This window comes from Theropithecus gelada, chromosome 10, assembly GCF_003255815.1.
Source record: "Theropithecus gelada isolate Dixy chromosome 10, Tgel_1.0, whole genome shotgun sequence".
NCBI classification, from domain to species: domain Eukaryota; kingdom Metazoa; phylum Chordata; class Mammalia; order Primates; family Cercopithecidae; genus Theropithecus; species Theropithecus gelada.
In genome coordinates this window covers 20,561,458-20,581,139 of record NC_037678.1, presented here as the reverse complement: position 1 = coordinate 20,581,139, position 19,682 = coordinate 20,561,458, and the positions used below count along the sequence as shown (strand labels likewise).

General features: G+C 39.2%; 1 protein-coding gene across 2 annotated transcripts in view; it reads left to right on the top strand.

Annotated features, from left to right (window-relative positions):
• MTMR3 (myotubularin related protein 3) overlaps positions 1–19,682 on the top strand; it is a 142,863-nt gene that overhangs the window by 59,232 nt on the left and 63,949 nt on the right. For both annotated transcript variants that reach the window (XM_025399068.1, XM_025399069.1), the window contains exon 2: positions 12,699–12,751. The gene's annotated coding sequence lies outside the window, so the exon portion shown is untranslated. The remainder of the gene's footprint in view (positions 1–12,698; positions 12,752–19,682) is intronic.

The window sequence follows — 19,682 nt, the reverse complement described above, 5'->3', positions numbered from 1 at the left end:
CTTACGTTGCATTTTAAAGTTTTGCAAGCTACTTTGCTCAGTTATCTTTAATTTTGTATGTTAGCCACTTGATTAGTGACTTTTTGTTGTGATAAAACTTTATTTGCAGTAGATCTTTGCAAACTCTGAGATCACAGAACATATAAACTCATTAGAACTGCTATTTTCAATTGATGTATTTCTGATTTAAGTTTTTCTTATTTTTAGAAGTGTTTACTTTTATATTTGCTAAATAGATATCATTTCAGTCATCAGTTACAATGAATGAACTATATAAATAGGTTCATTGCTGAAATTGCTGCTGTGTGTGATTTATAATAGCAGATTTCTCCATAATCAAAGTAAATACAATATTCACATTTTATTTCTGGAAATGAATTGTTTAAATATTATTTTTTAGACAGGGTCTCCTCTGTCGCCCAGGCTGGAGTACAGAGAGATGATCACCACTCACTACACCCTCAACTTCCTGGACGTGGGTGATTCTCTAGCCTCAGCCTTCTAAGTAGCTGGGACCACAGGCAAGCGCCATGAGGCCTGGCGAATTTTTCGTAGGGGTGGAATTTTGCCATGTTGCCCAGGCTGGTCTCAGCCGTTCTCTTGCCTTGCCCTCCTGAAGTGCTGGAATTACAGTTGTGAGCCACTGCGCCCAGCCCTAGATATGTAAATAATTATAATGACATGTAGTAAGTGTTATAAATCAAAATAACTATATTGAAATGGCACAGTGAACTCTGCAGGGAAGCTTTTGCAGTAAAAATGTTTTTAAGCTGGCCGGGTGCGGTGGCTTACATCTGTAATCTCAACACTTAGGGAGGCCAAGGTGGGAGGATAGCTTGAAGCTAGGAGTTTGACACCAGCCTGGGTAAAGCAAGATCCCTGTCTCTACAAAAAATTTAAAAAAAAAAAAAAAAAAAATGTAGCTGAGCGTGGTGGCATATGTCTGTGGTCCCAGCTACTTGGGAGGCTGAGACAGTAGGATTGCTTGAGTCTAGGAGCCTGAGCCTGCAGTAAGCTGTGATCGTGCTATTGCATTCCAGCCTGGGCAACAGAGTGAGACTCCTGTCTTTAAAATGGGGAGTGGGGAGTGGGGAGGGGGGAAGTTTTCAAGCCAAGAATTGAAGGACACTTGGGCCTTATCCAGGTGTATAAAGTGGGATGAGGGAATCAGGCAAAGATAATAGCAGTTAAAAAAAAATTCATGCGTGAAAAAATTTTAAAAGCAGTCTCAACTTGTTTAATTTGGAAATGGAATGTCAGAGGGTTTATTTTTTGGAGCGAAATTTTAGGGAAAACTTCTATTGAAGGACTACTACAGGGAGTGTTAAAAGATTTGACCAGAGTAGTTCTGTTATAAAGTCAATTGTAAAACCTGTGTGTGTATGTGTATATTTGTGTGTGTCTAAAGTAATTAAGGTCTAATTAAATTTAAGCACATGTTTGCCAGTCAATTTGATAGAAAAAGTGGCGGTGATACTGATAACATGCAATGGAAAGATGAGAATTAGGCATTTCAAAGAAAGCAGTGAAAATTGGTGTCAGATTTTGTCATTGGAAATAGAGTCAAATGGTTTCTAGACTGGAATACCTAGAACAACTGTGAGGAGCTCCAAAGGAGTATTGAGGAGCTGTGGTGGGGAGAAGAGAGAGAGGAGAGGGAGGCAGATGATGAATTCTGTTTAGGATAGAGGTAAAGGTGCTAGATTGACAACCCAGAGGTGATCTGGTCATCTGTGGTCCTGTGCTAGCAATAGCAGTCAGGGTCGAGGAATATTTGGGGAGCTCTCTGCTAGTAGCTGAGGACTCGAGAGAAAGGCTTATCATTTCTGTGGGAAGGACTGATCCTGTTGCATGTGCGCCAGGTCAAGCCTGTTCATGAATGGTTTCAGACTGTGAATGGATTGGAAAAATGTCTTATGAAGAAAAATGAGGGAACAAAGAATCCTGAGGAAATGATTTTTGTAGCAGTTTCTGTATATGAAGAATTTATATTAGTATTAGGGCAGTATCATTCAAACCTTTCATTAATGTACTACTTGCATATTTTTTTTTGCAGTATCTGTATACCTAATGGGAGTGCATCTTAAAGACAATGGCATGTTATAGTTGAATTGGAAACGTTTTTTTTTTTTTCCTAGCGGTATGTAAATTAATAGTGTGTCTTGAATTTGATGGCGTCTCAGATTGAATAAAAGGTAAAATTTTAAAAATGCTCATTAGCCCAAATATAGTTTTTTAAAAGATACTTGTTTATGTTCTGTTTAATCTCAGATATCACCAATGATAATATATACCTCAGCATGGAAACACTGGTAATAGAGTACTCTCATTGAAAAAATAACTATATGCTTTAGAATACAGGGTTTAGGTTAGATGTAAGGAAAGTGTTGAAGATGTAAATCATTAGAAAAGAAAAAGTGTAAGTTCTTCCCAAGGTTCTTATGTTTCCGTATTTTAACACATATATATGTTTTGACTAAACACAATAGTAGTACAGAATCCATTATCCAATTACAGGTCTGATTTTACCAGAGAGATTGGATAAACATATTATTTCTTTCTCCTCTTTCGGACATTAGCTCCTTTGACAAATGATTTTTATGTTGGAAAATGCAAGGAAAATAAGTAGCTCAGATTGACCTTGGAAATGTAATATTATTCTTAATTCACAGGCTTGTTGGCAACTTGAGAATTCCAATTACTTGTCGGTGTGGATTGGTTTTTTTAAATGCTGAATTGTATAGTGCTTAAGTTTTTGATGTATAAACAATATACTTAGTATATACTCTATAATGTATGAGGATAGGTTTCTATTAGGCTGTATGTTTGAGGAAGTTTTTCCTCTTATGAGAAAAGTAATTTAGCCAGTATGCTTTTTTTTTTTTTAAACAAACAAACAACTCTGCCTCCCAGTTTTCTGGAGTTAAGTAAAATGATAGTGTAAGAATTTTTTAAATTCAAGGTTTGGTCTGTCTGCATTTTTATGAGTCATTGATTTAAATGCAGTTTAAAAGCATACGGGGAGAAATTCCTTTTACTACTTGTTAGCTCTGATTTAACTTGGTACTTTTGCCTTCCTTAAGTAAAACATGTTGATGAATTCTACTTTTTGGCTTTAGCTGAAAAAGTTCATTTTCTTACTGTGTGTATTTGGATGGCAGTCACATGTATTCCTCTAGTTTACATGAGATAAATATTACTAATTTTAAAAAGGTAGGTCTTTTCTGGGGATATGTTGAATTGAAGATGGTGTTCAGGTCAAGACAGTTTCTGGTCTTTTGGCCATTTAGTAATCTGAGAATTGCTTTGAAAGAGTAGGTATTTGAGCTCATCATTTAAACAGAGCCTGCATTGTAGTGCATGATTATTGGAGGTTGTTGGGGTTTTTACTGGCGTGCTTTCAAAAATATGAGTAGCCCCCTACCTAATTGCCAGAATACAAATTTTAACTAGGCCAATAGAAGAGGGGATTATTTTCATTTCACATAGCCTCTACTATTTGAATTTTGTCTCTCTTTGAATGTACCTCTTGGGTAGCTAGAGTTGGACAGTTTTCAGTTGTGATGACAGCAGTTAAAAATTCAAATCTGTTTCTTTTTATTGTTAAGTTGTATGCTTAAAGGATGGGTCTGCATTTTCATTCAGCTTTCTGGTCCTTGTCGATTTTTGATGCCTATTATTCTGCATAAAACTGTGGCAGGAGCCAGAACTTTTAAGAATCTTTTTGTTTACAGATGGGGAGACAATAACATTAACATTCATTAACATTCAAAATAAAACATTCTTATACTGATAAGCATTATGCAGGTTAGCTAGGTTTGAGATACTGATAGTTATTTTTTGAGTTTCGTTTACTTCCAAATGTCTTCTAGAATTTGTTTAATATCTCAAATACCTACACAAAATAGGAAGGGCATGCTTATTTATACATGGGCATACTCTTGAGTTCTGATGGCAAGCCAGCCTTCAAATTAAGTTGTGTTCCTAGAAAAGAAACCTCTTAGGCAACTGTGAAGGGAGAGGGATAATATAAGAAGGATGAGGGTTAGAGATTTGTGTTTTTATGGTAAGATCTAGAAACAAAGCATATTAGAATAAGCATTGCAAATTTTGCACCTTTCAAAAAGATACTGATATGTTTTTATCATGAAATCTGCCCAGTGTTGTCTAGAAAAAACAAACAAACAAACAAAAAACCCAGCCAGGTGCTATGACTCATGCCTGTAATTCCAATACTTTGGGAGGCTGAGGCGAGAGTATTGCTTGAGCCTAGGAGTTGGAGACCAATGGGACCCCATCTCTACAAAAAACCACAACAGTAAAAATGAGCTGGGCATGGTGGCATGTGTCTGTAGTCCCAGCAACTCAGGAGGCTGAAGAGGGAGGATTGCTTGAGCCCGAAAGGTTGATGCTGCAGTGAGCCATGATCATGCCAGTGCACTCTAGCCTGGGTGACAGCGAGACCCTGTCTTTAAAACACACACACACACACACACACACACACACACACAGAGACAGAGAGAGAGAGAGAGAGAGAGAGGCCGAGTGTGGTGGCTCATGCTTGTAATCCCAGCACTTTGGGAGGCCAAGGTGGGCAGATCACCTGAGGTCAGGAGTTTGAGACCAGCCTGGCCAACATGGTGAAACACCCCATCTGTACTAAAAGTACAAAAATTAGCCCAGTGTGGTGGCAGGTGCTTGTAGTCCCAGCTACTTAGGAGACGGAGGCAGGAGAATCGCCGCTGGAACCCAGGAGGCGAGGTTGCAGTGAGCCGAGATCATGCTACTGCACTCCAGCCTGGGTGATAAAGTGAGACTCTGTCCGCCCTCCCAAACACACACACACCCACCCACACACACCCACACCCACACACACCCACAAAAAACAAAACACACGCACAAACTCCACATTTCTGGTCTTTGCTGCCTATCTCCTTGATTAGTTTTCTGTTGAGTACATAAGAATAGGAGCTCTTAATTTAAACCTTATTAAAAACTTCTTGAAAATCTGTTTTTAAAACTACTTCTCTTCGTGGAGATTGATTATTTTGGGTCTTTTTGTCCAAGAAAATGAAATTAAGATTTTATTCTTTGATTGGTATGAGGGAGGAGGGGAGAGTCGTCGGTCTAATGTTATTTAAGATGTAATTATGTATGTTTAAGAGGGGCGGAAGTCATTATAAGATTATAATTAGGAAAATTTAAGTTTCCATAAGGAAGTATGAATTTCTAGAATATCTTTTATTTCCATTTGATTTAGGCATTGCTGTTGAAGACACTGATTTGGGGCGAGCTGTTGGGGAGAACAGGAGGAATTGTAGTTACTTTCCTCTTCACCAGAGGTTAACTGAGAGCAAGAAGCAAGACATGAATGAGTGTGCAAGAATTTGCCTTCTGTTAAATTCCCAAAGGTAGACCTTGGAAATAGTCAAAGGAACCAAAGTTAGGAAACCCTTTTCCGAGGCTGGAGCTAGTCTTTCTGATCTTTCCAAAGCAATTATAAATATTGAACTGCCTCTGGCACTTGGATAAAATGATTCTGCATGGCTTTTAATTCAGTTAATTTCTAATGCTTGAATGCCTGGATTTTCTATGATTTCTGAACAACCCAGACTTAAGTATGCCTTTTGTTTCAAAAGGGTTATAATTTCAAAACCTTTTTGAAATTATAAGGGTTTTTTTTTTTTTCCCCCTTAGGAGATAGGGAACATTTTTTTTTTTTTTTCTTTTTTTTTTTTTTTTGAGATGGAGTCTCACTCTGTCGCCCAGGCTGGAGTGCAGTGGCATGATCTCAGCTCACTGCAACCTCTGCTTCCTGGGTTCAAGCAATTCTGCTGCCTCAGCCTCCTGAGTAGCTGGGATTATAGATGCGCACCACCATGCTCAGGTAATTTTTGTATTTTTAGTAGAGATGGGGTTTCACAATGTTGGTCAGGCCGGTCTCAAACTCCTCACCTCGTGATCTGCCCATCTCAGCATCCCAGAGTGCTGGGTTTATAGGCGTGAGCCACCGCGCTTGACTGGGAACATTTCTTTCAGATGGTAAACCTAAATGCTGCCTTATAAAATTAGATTTTAAACTCTTAAGTTCTATAGTAAAATAATGCCTACCGTGTGATGTTTCGTAGAGGACATAGATTCAGAAAATAGCTTTATAGATTAAAGAACTTCCTTACAATCATGTTAATGATATATCTGAGTATATCTGAGTTAAAAGTATAAAGTGGGCCAGGTGCGGTGGCTCACGCCTGTAATCCTAGCACTTTGGGAGGCCAAGGCAGGTGGATCCTGAGGTCAGGAGATCGAGACCATCCTGGCCAACATGGGGAAACCCCATCTCTACTGAAAATACAAAAATTAGCTGGGCATGGTGGCGTGCGCTTGTAATCTCAGCTACTTGGGAGGCTGAGGCAGGAGAATTGCTGGAACCCAGGAGGTGGAGGTTGCAGTGAGCCGAGATCGTGCCACTGCACTCCAGCCTGGGTGACAGAGCAAGGTTCTGTCTCAAGAAAAAGAAAAAAAGTATAAAGTGAATGTGTTCTGCATGTAGAAGGGAGTATAAAGAGCAAATCAGAACATATAATTTTATATTCATTCTTAAAATTTTAATTTTTACCCTTTTTAGCAGATTTCATGTGATCTTTGGTTTTAATCTCTTCTGGTGCTAAAGATATTATATATGGCTGATATTCCCCTACCCCCTATCTCTTGTATAAGGGTTAAGTTTAAAAGGAAAATGCTTGTGAAATAAGTTATTTAAAAGGGAACCAATGAAATGTGTTAAGGTTGGTTTACTCCCAGTTAATCTTTTCTGAGAACATGATCAGGGCTGCTTCCTCTTCTCTGTTGAGATGTGTAAAACAATAAGGTGCATGTGAAATGCAACCAGCCTAATGTCTAAAAATGTTAATGTGTAATTACTTTGCTTTTGCTTTCTCACATTTTGGGGTTTACATCTGGAAAAGCCTCTAAATGAAGACAACTGATTTTTAAGCATTAATCACTAACCTACTGTTTGATTCTGTCTATTGCAGAACTTCTTTTGAAGAATGTGTTTAGAACCTTTCCCACATTAAAAAGGTCAATTTATGTAAAAGAATAAACAACATACTCTGTACCTTGTGTGTAGTTACATAATTATACATGATTGATCTTTTGGTTATTATTAAAAGAGAGTTATCACTTGTTAATAGTGGAAATTATCTTAAGTGTTACTGGTTCAAGTGATTTATTACCAGTAAAGATTGCTTTTTTTTTTTTTTTTTTTTTTTTTTTGAGACAGAGTCTTACTCTATCAAGTAGAGTGTCCTGTAGTGGCTCGATGATGGTTCACTGCAACCTCTGCCTCCTGGGCTTAAGTAATCCTCCCACCTCAGCCTTCTAGTAGCTGGGTCTACAGGCATGTGCCACCACGCCCAGCTAATTTTTGTGGGTTTTTTGTAGAGACGATGGTTTTATCATGTTGCCGAGGTTGGTCTCGAACTCCTAGGCTGAAGCCATCTACCTGCCTTGAGTACAGGTTTTTTGATACAGAAATGATTATCACTTGGAGTTCAGCTTGGATTCTGACAACTTATTAGATTTTCTTCCCCCTGGGGAGAAGATGGTTGTTTCTTGCCTAGGAAAGATAATATTTTAGCTGCTTATCTGTGCCCCACAGTTGGCAGAGAAATGCAGTACACTGATCATGAAGTTGCATCTGGAACCCTGAAAACTCCCAGACCTTAATGTTTCCAAAGAGATGGAAAAGACACATAGCTTCTGGTTTTCGTTTTTTTTGTTTTTTGTTTTTAATTACTTGGAGATCTCTTTGAACCAGGACAGTGACAAAATTTTATATTTACCATTTGTTTTATCTTTTTCAGTGCATGGTCATCAATAGGGGAAAAGTCACACTAGGAGCATTGAGCCCTGTGAGGATATCACAACTGACACTGAAATGGCAATTGTGTAAGGGTAGAAACTTTGTTTTGTTCATTGCTGTATTTCTAGTTCCTAGAATAGTGCCCATCACTCAGAAAAACATGTTGAATGAACATCTACCACTTACCACAGTAGCTGAATGTAGCCATACTTTTAACTCTCTCCTTATCTATTTTCATTTATAGTTGACCTCGGTAACGAAGGTTTTAGAAAACTTGAGCAGGGAGTAAGACTAAGCTGTAGTAGTTTTACACAGTGGGTTTTGGTTAATGCTCATGATTAATTTATCTTCCCACCAAAGAATGGTCTTACCTAACATGCTACAGAATTCTAGTTTCTGATATGTGAAAAATTAATAGACATAAGAAAGGAAACACTAACAAGCTGAAAAAAATGACCTAAAATTGTGGCAGTTGTAAATCTACTTCTTAAAATTTTGTACCTCTTGAATTTTTAAAATATTGCCTGTATACTCAAATTTTTCTCTGGATCTGTTTCTTAATATTAAATGCATGTGTAAAAAAATCTATTTTAACATCAATGAAAGTGAAAAGATTGTTTTAAAATTATTCAGTATTGCCTTCTTAAGGTTTTGACTCTTAATTATCCTTCATTTGAAAAGTAAGACAGGACTATGTAGAAAAGTATTCTATTGTTTTTTTCAAGTTAACCTGTATCTTAGCCAAAGAAGTGCTGCTTTAGTCCCCAGTACCCCTCAACATTTTAGGAGGCCTGGCCAGAGCCTCTTAGTTTTTCCTCATGAATTTGATTCAGACTTACTAGTTTTTGTAGCTGGGGTTCTTTTATTATGTAAATGGTACAAATTGGTGTGTCTCTTTGCCCTTGTTGAAGCTGATGTGCTAGGTGGCACGTCGATGGTCACATAAACAGTTCTGTGTAGGTACTAAATATGTCCATTCCTTTTTGGCCTTCTTAGGGCCTCTGTGCCCTTCCTTTTAGTCATTACCTCATTACTTTACAGAAAGGGACTTAGAGTATATTGTTAGGTCCCCCTCTCCAGTGAAAGCTGCATGATGGTATCCAATACTGTAGTATTTAATAATTTAGTATATTTTTACTCTCTTTAGGGTTATCTTTTTTTTTTTTTTTTTTTTTTTTTTTGAGACGGAGTCTCGCTCTGCCGCCCAGGCTGGAGTGCAGTGGCCGGATCTCAGCTCACTGCAAGCTCCGCCTCCCGGGTTCATGCCATTCTCCTGCCTCAGCCTCCCGAGTAGCTGGGACTACAGGCGCCCGCCACCTCGCCCGGCTAGTTTTTTTTTTGTATTTTTTAGTAGAGACGGGGTTTCACCGTGTCAGCCAGGATGGTCTCGATCTCCTGACCTCGTGATCCGCCCGTCTCGGCCTCCCAAAGTGCTGGGATTACAGGCTTGAGCCACCGCGCCCGGCCAGGGTTATCTTTTACAATGGAGAAAATCCTATCCATATGGGACAATGTGTGTACCAATATGTGATGGTAAAAGTTTTACCCTCTTATTTCAGGTAACTTCCAGAAAGGTGTATTTATTTATACCCATCTTGCAGACGGAACCTAAGAACCCTGCTCACTCCTCTTCCCTGTTTGTTCATTAGTGCTTAATGTGTTTAAGCATCCTTTATTACCTTTTAGGTAATTGCTTAGATTTAACGTAACCACATTACATTCTACTACCTCTACAAATACGTGAATGTTCAGGGTTACCCAAACATAACTACTCTTATTCCTTGAGGTAGATATATGACTGGTACCATGGGAGACCTTATGGTACCAGAGAGCTTCTTTCAGACTCACCTCTACTTTGGCCCTTTTTTTTCTTTCTTTCAAATAAGTTGTGTGTATGTGTCTTAAATTTAAAAGAGACAGGATCTCAATGTCACGCAGGCTGGGAGTACAGCATTGTAATCATAGCTCATTGCAACCTCGGACTCCTGGGCTCAAGCAACCCTCCTGCCTCAGCCGCCTGAGTACCTGCGACAAGTGTGTGCCACCATGGCTGGCTAATTTTAAAAAATTGATTTAATTTTATTTATTTATTTTATTTTATTTTGTAGAGATGGGGGTATTTCTTTGTTGTGTAGGCTAGTCTCAAACTTCTGGCTTCAAGCAGTCCTCCCACCTTGGCCTCCCAGAGTGTTAAGATTATAGGCATGAGCCACCACACCCTGTCTACATGGCCCTTATCTGACAAATAGTCCTAAGAGGCATGGGCAGTTTTTAATTTTGCTTCCAGTGTTTCACAATGACACACTAGTTTCTAACCAAGCAGATGTTTGATTGTGGCTATTGGGAAGAATAGTCTTTGCCAGCATTAAGTCCACCTACCCGAACCCACCTACCTGAACCTTTTTTTGTTGACTCTCACTTGTTGTTTGATCCATCTCTTAGAAGTTAATCGGCACCTGTGGAAACTTTACACAAACACTTCTGTATTACGGATGTCTCATCTTTTTGACAGAATAAATTATCACGTAATTTTTAGAACATGTCAGGTAACTTTTACAGCAGATATAGTGATTTTCCTGAATTAAATCTAGCACCATCAGTTCATTCTTGCCCTTCGACTTGACCTGTCTCTTGAACCATTTCTCCCCCGATTTACCTGTTGGACGTACATCTACTTGGGAGGTCACTGTTAAAGCCAGCGTATCATAGCTCGATAACTTCGTTGGAATCTCCCCTTCATTTCTTAAAGATGATATCCTTTTTCTAGTTACCATAGGCCTTACAATTTTTCAGTTATTTTTGACAACTTGCTCTGCTTCCTTTGTTCCATTATTTTGTTGTTTGTTGTTGTTGTTGTTGAGACAATCTAGGGTCTTACTTTGTTGGCCAGGCTGGAGTGCAGTGGCACCATTATGGCTCACTGCAGCCTTGACCTCCCGGGCCCAAGCCATCCTCCCATCTTGGCCTCCTGAGTAGCTAGGACCATAGGTGTGCATTGCTATGCCCAGCTTTTTAAATTTTTGTAGACATGAGGTCTCCGCATGTTGCCTGGACTGGTCTTGAACTCCTGGCTCCAGTGATCCTCCTGCCTCAGCCTCCCAAAAGTTGGGATTACAGGTATGAGTCATTGTACCTGGCCAGATAAAAGTTTTGAAAAGAAATATAATGTCCTTGCTCTAATACAAAGGAAAAATAAAAAGGAAAATAATAGTATGTATTTCATGCAAATACTCGGGTAGAATTACACTCTTGCAGGAAAATGTTCTACAGATTTACAAATCCCCCAACACTCCTGCTGTACTATGTTGTATTTAATACTTAACTAACTTAACAGCAAGAATGGTCTTCATATTACATACAGTTCGTCTCTGAAGTTGCAAATTATGAGTAGCTATTTTCATTGTCATATAGTGTGTGCGAATAATATGGCCTGAGTTATAAGACTTAAAAGTTACTGGGGAGACAAAAATATTATGTGTAAAATGGTTAAGACACTTTATTGTTGCATATTTAGCTTTCCTTTTATGGTTCTTAGTTAATAATGTACCATATTTTACTGACTTTTTTTTTCCCTTTTTTGAGACGGAATCTTGCACTGTCGCCCAGGCTGGAGTGCAGTGGTGCCGTCTCGGCTCACCACAACCTCCGCCTCCCGGGTTTGAGTGATTCTTGTGCCTCAGCCTCCTGAGTAGCTGGAACTTACAGGTGTGCCCCACCACACCCAGCTAAGTTTTGTATTTTTAATAGAGCTGGGGTTTTGCTCTGTTGGCCAGGCTGGTCTCAAACTCTTGACCTCAGGTGATCCACCCACTTTGGCCTCCCAAAGTGCTGGGATTACAGGCGTGAGCCACCCCACCTGGCCTTGACTTCTTAATTTCAGAGTTTTAATATTCTGAGCAATCTTGTTCATTTATGTGACTTCATGTCATTTTAACAGTTCAAATGGATGAGTCGTGTTTGCACAACTTTAGAGAAATTGTCACAAAGGAACCAGGTCGATTAGATATTTTGTGAAGTTCAGATTGTTGCCTAGTGGTGACAAGAATTATTTGTTTTTGTTTTGTGTTTTTGAGACAGAGTCTTGCTCTGTTGCCCAGGTTGGAGTGCCGTGGTGCGATCTCCGCTCACTGAAACCTCCACATCTCATGTTCAAGTGATTGTCCTGCTTCAGCCTCCTGAATAGCTGGGATCACAGGCGCATGCCACCACGCCCATCTAATTTTTGTATTTTTAGTAGAGACGGGGTTTTGCCTTGTTCACCAGGCTGATCTCTTAACTCCTGACCTCAAGTGATCGGCTTGCCTTGGCCTCCCAAAGTGCTGGGATTACAGGTGCGAGCTACCGTTCCTGGCTCAATTCTTTGTTTTTCTACCATATTCTTCTTACCCTTTTTCTTAAAAGGACAGATCCCTTGATAGAAGCCAATTATGTGTACAAAAGACCTTAAACTAAGTTCAAGCCTAGAGTGTCTGTGATCTTTTTAGTTTTGTAAAGTACCTGTTCCTGTAGTGGCAATGATTTACCCAAGAAGCCATCAGAAATGATGCTTGTTTGACTGAGGAAAAACTTAAATAAGCCTATCTGTGGGTTTTGGAAAGCTCTGTTCTGTACAGTTCTGCAATTTCTGAAGGCATGCTAAGGCTTGACTGGGTTGGTTCTGTGCAATTAAACATTCTAAAATCTGTGGTTGACTAAATACTCCATGTTGCACCAATTTAAGAATCTTATTGTCATAGCATTATGACTGGTAGAGAAAGGTCTTGGGAGATCGAAGTGGCTTAACTTGATTCCTAGGATATTTGTCATTATAAAATTACTGGTTTTTCTTTTGCAGACTTCCTTGTGAAACCTCCTAGTAGAAAAAGTTCTTGGGACAAACTTCATTTGGTAAGTTTGTTTCTCCCCTCCTGCCACCGCCCCGCCCTGCCCCGCCCGCCCCGCCCCTCCCGCAATACTCTCTCTGTGCTGTTTTGAAGCAAGGAAAAATTAATTTACAGGTTGATTTTTGAGGATCTGTTTGTTAATGATTATTTAGATGAGTTTTTCTGTGTTCACTTTAATGTCCTTACATGTGATGGTTTTTTTTCACTAGGACTCATACCAGGTCACTTTTTTTATATATAATTGTACTGTAATAGTGTACTGGAAAACTTGTATTTAAGTTGAGATTTTATGAGTTGCAGCACTAATCATTTGTCTAAAATAAATAGTTATCAATCTCCAGTTTTTGTTATTTATTTTATTTATTTTTATCTTTTTTTTTTTTTTTTTTTTTGAGACAGTCTTGCTGTGTTTCCCAGGCTGAAGTACAGTTAGGTGATTATAACTCACTGCAGCCCTGAACTCCTGGGCTACAGCAGTCCTCCTGCCTCAGCCTCCCAGTTGCTGGGACTACAGATGTGTGCCATCACGCCTGGCTAGTTTGGAAACTTTTTTTTGTAGAGACAGGAACTTGTTCTGTTGCCCAGGTTTTAAATTCAAACTTGCTTCTTGTTTTGAGTTTTCTTAAATTGGTATATATCTATATGAAAAATAAAGCCTCTTATTACTAGAGTTAGTTCAGCAGCTCCCCCTTGTCTTCTTTTGCTTTCCAAGGTTTCAGTTATCCAACGTCCAAAAGTACTAAAATATCGAGAGAGAGAGCAAGAAAGAGACACCACACATTCATATAACTTTCATTACAGTGTATTGTTGCTTGTTCTATGTTATTAGTTGTTAATCTCTCACTGTTTCTAATTTATAAATAAAACTTTATCATAGGTACATATGTAGAGGAAAAACTATATATATAGTTTTCAGTACTACTTGTAATTTCAGGGATCCACAGGGGGGTCTTGGAACATATTCCCTGAGGATAAGGCAGGGGATTACTGTAGTGCAAATGTGAATTTTAATGAGAAAAACAAGTTCTGAAAAATTTTGCGAGTTCTTTCTCCAGTATGGCTGCCAAACCTTGTCCCTTTTCATAGACCTTTGTGTGTCTCTTACTATGTAAATCTTTTACTGCCTCTTGTTTCTGCTACCTGTTTAATTTAGGGAACTATAGTACAGTTTTATTAGAAGACAAGTTATTGCCTTGGTTTTAAGTTCCTAAATCCAGATCATTTCCTTGCCAGTGCCTCTAGAACAAGGATCAAACTCCTTAGCATAACATTTCAGGTTCTTTACAGGTGGGCTTCAAACAGCTTCTCACCTGTTTTCACTGTGTACCAAGTTCATCTCTTGTAGCCACACTGACTTACCTTCTGTCTCTCAGATACTCTCCAATGTGCTTTTTTGTCTTACTCTGCCGCCATGCCATTCCTGTTCCCCTAGTCTCAGTAGCTCAAAATTTGGCTGGTTCAGTTATTAAAAGCTTGAGTCTTCCAGAAAGTCTTCCTTAAGTGTCCAGCTCAGAATCTTTCTCTGCTTTTTGCATTACCATGGAATTAAATTTCTGTATCTTTTGACATACTCTGTCTTATTAGTTATATTTGTCTGTCATCCCCACAGGATTGGGAATGCCCTTGAAGGCAAGAACTATGTTCATATTTGAACTGTCAGTTCACGGAAACACTCCTAGAGTCCTGGGATACCAGTGCCTTCTCAGTATAAATTCTTCTTGACTAGGGTTTTTGTTTTGATAAGAATAAGGGAGGAGAAGAGATTGTTTTTAGTAGAGATTGGTCAGCATAATCTTGTTGATTTAGGTTACTGTTTTTTCCCCACTTTTCTGTATGGTGAAGGATCATAGGGTATATGTAATCTGTGCCCTTGTAGTCCAAATTGCTCAGTATTTTACTTGAGGTATTCTTTTTTGCAAGTATAAGTTTTAGTTTTTGAGTAAGGAATTGAGTAATTTCTCTTTAACAGGTGCCTGAAAGATGAGATTCCACGTTCAATAGGAAGATTAAATGTTGCTTTCTTTCTGTAAAGATTTCTGAGAAGTCATATCATGGGGCGGTACTGATGATGGAGCTGAGAGAAGCATGCAGATTCCAGTTGTCAAATTCTCATATATTAAGAAAAGAAAGATTATTTCACCTTGAGGCTTGGAGGAATCTTAATCTTCATTTAGCCGGGGGGGTGGGGGAGTGTTGCAGATTAGATCTGTAGAGAAGGAAATGTCATCCTTCTTAATTAATTAATTTGTTTATTTTGAGACAGAGTCTCGTTCTGTCACCCAGACTGGAGTGTGGTGGTGCGATCTTGGCTCACTGCAACCTCCACCTGCTGGGTTCAAGCAATTCTGCCTCAGCCTCCTGAGTAGCTGGGACTACAGGCATGCTCTACCACTCCTGGCTAATTTTTGTGTTTTTAGTAGAGATGGGGTTTCACCATGTTGGCCAGGCTGGTCTCGAACTCCTGATCTCCAGTGATCCACCTGCCTCAGACTCCCAAAGTGCTGGGATTACAGGCGTGTGCCACTGTGCCGACCAGAAATGTAATAACATAGTACTTGGCTCAGTAGCATTTGTTATTTGTATTGCCATAATGTAAATTTGTAAAAGTGTTATTTTTTTTTTGACACAGGGTCTGACTCTCTTGCCCATGTTGGAATGCAGTGGTGTGATCATGGGTCACTGTAGCCTTGATCTCCTGGGCTCAAGTGATCCTCCCACCTCAGCCTCCTGAGTAAGTGGGACTACGTGCATGTCCCACCTTGCTGGGCTAATTTGTTTTTATTTTTATTTTTGTGAAGATGGGGGTCTCATTATGTTGCTCAGGCTGGTCTTGAACTCCTGGGCTCAAGTGATCCTCCCACCTCAGCCTCCCATAGTGTTGGTCTTACAGGCGTAAGCCACTGCCCCAGCCACATTCTTACCTGAAGAAGCAAGATCTAGGTTTGAAGACAAAGATGTGAATGTATTTAATTTTGATGCCAGGAAACATACTGTTTAATTAATATGTGCCCCAGATTAAAGGAGACTAAAGAGATATAAAAATAGCTTCAATATATGATCCCAGACTAGATCCTTTACCAAAGGGGGGAGTATTGCTGTGAAGGATAAAGGATATGATTGGATTCATTGACAAAATTGGAATAGATATGGTAGGTTATACAGCAGTGTTAAATGTTCTGAAATTGAAACTAGAACTGTGGTTATATAAGAGATTATCTTTCTTAGGAAATACATACTGAAATAGTAAGAGTTAGAGATATTTGTATGCAAACCTCTTTTAAATGGTTTAAAAACAGTGTGCACGTGCATATGTGTGAACAAAAAGAAGACAGTGTTGGAAACTGTCCTATCCAAATTATCTGTAATGAAACATTTAATGAAGTACAGTCTTTATATAACTGTGTGTTGTCATATATATGAATACATGTACATACTAACTTAAAAAGTGCTTATTACATGCCAGTAACTATTCTAAGCATGTTATATGCATTAATATCTTAATTCTCACAACTCTTTGATGCAATGATTATTCTCCTTATTTTCTCGATGAAGAAACTGAGGCTCAGAGGGGTAGTATGATTTGCTGTCAAGGTCATAGTTAGTATAGGCAGCCCTGAGAGCCATTGCTTTACATTCCTGATTGTTTTTCTTGAGGTTATTAAGGTTTTCTTAAGGTTATGCCTTAACACTCTGAGTTTAAATGAAAACCTTTCATTAAAACTTACTTTGAGTTTTGGGTTTTCTGTTTAAAAGCTTTTTTGTAGAAAAATTTGTTATCCTAATTGCAAATGTTTTAAAAATTTAAAAACTGAAAGTCGCTGCTCCCACTCTCTTCCCTAGAGGGGTAAATTGTTAACAACCATTATATGATTTTTTTGTATGTGTATAAACATACTTCGGAATTAATACAGACAATGCTTAGGCATATTTTTATTTTAACTTCTAAAATTACAGAACACTGAAAACTTATGGCAAGTTGATAAATATGTGTTGGTGTTTTTTTTAAAAAATAGAAAAGTATGTATGTACAGTCTTTGGCAATAATCCCTCTGCAGCCCCTCCCCCAAATTTATATGCTTTTACCTAGTATATTTTTAAGAATAAATAGGGCTACAGAAATAGTGACTTGTGCATACATATGGATAAGGGTGGTTATGGTGGCTTTTTTGGTGGTAATAGAAAAATGGAAACAACCTGAATGTCTCACTAATTGATGGATGGTTAAGTTATGATACACTGGGGTATAATGGAATACCAAACTGCCATATGTATATACTGATATAGGAGGGATTTGTTATATTAATTGAAGAATATATACTGAAGAAACTACAGTATGGCTTCCCCACCCCACCCATTTTGGGGGGTAGATAATGTGTGTCTTTTTACACTCATCTGCCACATAATGTTTTGGTTAGCAACAGACCCAAGATACAGTGGTAGAGATTAAAATGGAGTTGAAAAATAACTGTCACCTAGTGGAGTTGTAGTTGTCATAATGTCTTAGTACAATTACTTTATTTTCTTTATAAATTTAGTGTAGCCTAGTTGTACAGTGTTTATAAAGTCTATAGCAGCATACAGTAATGTCCTAGGCCTTCACACATTCACTCACCACTCGCTGACATACCCAGAGCAACTGCCAGTCCTACAAGCACCATTCATGGTAAGCGTTGTCCTATACATGTGTACCATTTTAATCTTTTGTATCATTTTTACTGTATCTTCTCTGTTTATGTATGTTTAGATATACAGATAGGGAGCACTGTGTTACAGTTGCCTATAGTATTCAGTACAGTAACATGCTGTGCAGGTTTGTAGCCTGGGAACAACAGGCTATACCATATAGCCTAGGTGTGTAGTAGACTGTCCCATCTAGGTTTGTATAAATACCTCTGTGATGTTTGCACAACAGCTAAATCTACTAATGATGCATTTCTCAGAACATGTCTCCATCTTAGTTAAGCGAAGCTTGACTGTATGTGCATAGAGAACTGTCTGGAGATACTTATGAAATAGTTAACAGTTGCTTTACTTACATTTAGAGGAACTAAAGGGCAGTAAGGAGTGAAAAGCGAACTTCTGCTTACCAGTCTTTTTTTTTTTTTTTAAATAAGTTTAACTCAGATATGTTAATATAAAATTCACATACTATACAGTTCACCCATTTAAAGTGTACGGTTCATTGGCTCAGTATATTCACGAAGTTGTGTAGCCATCACCACAGTCCATTTTAGGACCTTTTTCAGGCCAGGTGTGGTGGCTGATGACTGTAATTCCAGCATTTTGGGAGGCCGAGGCAAGAGGATTGTTTGAGGCTGGGAGTTCGGGACCAGCCTGGACAACATGGTGTGAGACCCTCCCATTTCCCCGACAAAAATAAAAGTAAATTAGCCGGGTGTGGTGGCTTGCACCTGTGGTCCTGGCTACTCTGGAGGCTGAGGCAGGAAGATCGCTGGAGCCCAGGAGTTCGAGGCTGCTGTGAACCGTGATCCTGTGATTACAGCACTGCAACTCTAGTCTGGGCAACAGAGCAAGACCTTGTCTCCAAAACAAAACAAAACTTCATATTCCATAGCTGTTAACCTCTCTCCCCTCAGTCTCCCCCAGCTCCTGGCCCCCACTAATCCACTTTCTAAGATTTTCCTGTTCTGGACATTTCATATAAATGATATCATACAATATGTGGTCTTTTGTGACTGGCTTTATCATTTAACATAATGTTTTCAAGGTTCATCCACGTTGAAGCATGTATCAGTACTTCATTCCTTTCTCTTTTTTTCTCTTTTTTTTTTTTTTTTTTTGAGACAGGGTATCGCTCTGTTGCCTAGGCTTCTGTTGTCCCGTGGCATGAAGATCTGGGCTCACTGAAACCTCGGCACTGCATCCTGGGCTCAAGTGATCCTCACACTTCAGCCTCCTGAGTGGCTGGGACTACAGGCACATGCCAGCATGTCCAGCTAGTTTTTGTATTTTTTATCTTTTTAAATTTTATTATTATTTTATAGAGTCGGGGTTTTGCCATGTTGCCTGGGCTGGTCCCGAACTCCTGGCCTCGAGTGATCCACCTGCCTGGACCTCCCAAAGTGCTGGGATTACAGGCGTGAGCCACTATTTACGATACCTGGCTCAATTTTTGTGTTTTTTGTAGAGATGGGGTTTCACTATATTGCCCAGGCTGGTCTCAAACACCTGGGTAAAAGTAGTGTGCTGACTACATCTTTTCAAAGTGTTGGGATTATAGGCATAAGCCAGTGTGTCTGGCCACTTAATTCCTTTTTTTTTTTTTTGAGACGGAGTCTCGCTCTGTCGCCAGGCTGGAGTGTGCAGTGGTGCGATTTCGGCTCACTACAGCCTCTGCCTCCTGGGTTCAAGTGATTCTCCTGCCTCAGCCTCCCGAGTAGCTGGGACTATAGGCGTGCACCACCACGCCCAGCTAATTTTTGTACTTTTAGTAGAGATGGGGTTTTGCCATGTTGGCCAGGATCGTCTCGATCTCTTGACCTCGTGATCCACCCTCTTCAGCCTCCCAAAATGCTGGGGTTACAGGTGTGAGCCACCATGCCCAGCCCACTTAATTCTCTTCTATGGCCAAATAATTTTCCGTTGTTTAGATATGCCACATTTTGTTTATTCATCCATCTGTCGATGGACATTTGGTTTCAGTGAGCCAAGATCTTCATGCCACTGCACACCAGCAACCTGGGTGACAAAGAGTGAGATCCTGTCTCAAAAAAGAAAAAGAGGAAGTGAAGTACTAATACTTCAAAATAGCCCATCCCACCTTTGGGCTATTTTGAATAAATCTACTATAAACATGTATTTACAAGATTTTACATGGACGTATGTTTTCGTTTTCTTGGATATATACCTAGAAGTAAAATTGTTGAGTCAAATGGTAACTCTGTGTTTAATTGAGCAACTCTCAGGCTATTTTT